The 1,727-nt window shown below is 50.0% G+C and overlaps 1 non-coding gene across 1 annotated transcript; it reads left to right on the forward strand.

Moving 5' to 3' along the window:
• Nucleotides 1-917: 917 nt before the first annotated feature.
• LOC143220211 (5.8S ribosomal RNA) lies at nt 918-1,072 on the forward strand. The gene has a single exon (XR_013011596.1). It is a non-coding gene; the product is annotated as a 5.8S ribosomal RNA (ribosomal RNA).
• Nucleotides 1,073-1,727: the final 655 nt, after the last annotated feature.

Genomic DNA, 1,727 nt, shown 5'->3' on the forward strand with positions numbered 1-1,727 from the left:
CTTCGAGGCCGACCGCGTCTATTAGGTCCTCATCGAATTTTTACCTGAACGTATTTTCTCACGAATATGTCGGATCTGATCTGAATCCCGTTCAGAGGGAGGATCAAAAGATATAATATCGGTTGTGCAGCCTCGTTGCCGTGAGTCGGACACCCATGCCGTGACGATAATGAAATGGGAGAATGCTTTCGTATCGTCGCTGGAAGTTGGGACGAAGGACCGCTCCGAGGCCGACCGCGTCTTAAGGTCCCCATCGAATTTTTACCTGAACGGAGGGGGCATTTTTCTCATCAAAACATGGTCGAATGTGATCTGAATTTCGTTCAGAGGGAGGACAAAGATAATAATAATCGGTTGTGTAGCCTCGTTGCCGTGAGTCGGATACACACCCATGCCGTGACGATAATGAAATGGGAGAATGCTTTCGTATCGTCGCTGGAAGTTGGGTCGAACGACCGCTTAGAGGCCGACCGCGTCTGGGTCCCCATCGAATTTTTTACCTGATCGTATTTTCTCATCAACATAATATCGAATCATGTTTTATATTGAAAGAAATGATAGTAGAAGCGAATTGGCCTCTGCCGCATTATGCTTGTTCTGGACGTCGCCTCAAGGTTCCAGTAATCGGGGTTTCCCCGTCGTTTTCCTTGTGTTTGCGATGTTCGATGGTTTTCTATATAAGGTTCTCTTATATAATGTTCTTTACGCCCGGCCGAAGGATGCGTGTGCCAAGCACACGCCCCGACGGCTTCGTCGTGGACATATATTGTGTCGTCGATATTTTCCGTCGAACGAGTCTACGCCACTCGTTTCGGCGCGGCGACGCCCGCATCTTCGACTTCCCGTTGGTCGGAGGTGTTAGGGTACCGATTTCTAAACGAGTACTTGAGTTGAATATTATTCAATATATATACGATTACCCTGAACGGTGGATCACTTGGCTCGTGGGTCGATGAAGAACGCAGCTAATTGCGCGTCAACGTGTGAACTGCAGGACACATGAACATCGACATTTCGAACGCACATTGCGGTCCACGGATACAATTCCTGGACCACGCCTGGCTGAGGGTCGTTCACGTAACCCATATACTGCTTGCGTTGCGTTTCGTTCCACTCTCTCTCTTTATTATCTTTCATCCTTCACGACCATCCCCGCCGTCCGTTCACGAAATAGAACGGTTCAAGTGCGGGTACCAGAGAAAAGATGAACAGAGAAAGGAGAGAAGGATGCTGGAACGTTCGCGACGTACGAGCGATTAATGAACGTTCGTCGGCGTTCGTCGCGGTCGTGACCGAGATTGCGAGAGCGATGAGTATGTGCTTGCGTGCGATGTGTGAACGCGTTTACGAGAGACAATTGGAACGTGTCACGAACCTGCGTGCGTGAGACTCGCGGCGTCGTGCGTCGTCGTTTTACGTAAACAGACGACCGCCCGTTGAGCCACCGCTTCGTGCCGATTACAAAGTTCTCCCGTACCGTATCTCGCATCCGCCACTGCTTACGCTCCGTGTGTCTTTGGATCACGAATTACAAGCCGCGCCCCCGACGTCGTTTGAAACGAATTTGTATTTGCGAGACCGTGAGAAGTAAAAGGGAAAAAAAAAAATGAGAGAAGTTGAGGAGAAGGTAGTTCGTACAGCCCCAGGGTTCAGAATGCCCAATCCCTCTCGCCGCATAGCAAGTTATACTCCGTGCGGAATTATCGTGCGGCAGACCGTCACGTTTA

Source organism: Lasioglossum baleicum, unplaced genomic scaffold (assembly GCF_051020765.1).
Source record: "Lasioglossum baleicum unplaced genomic scaffold, iyLasBale1 scaffold0376, whole genome shotgun sequence".
NCBI lineage: Eukaryota > Metazoa > Arthropoda > Insecta > Hymenoptera > Halictidae > Lasioglossum > Lasioglossum baleicum.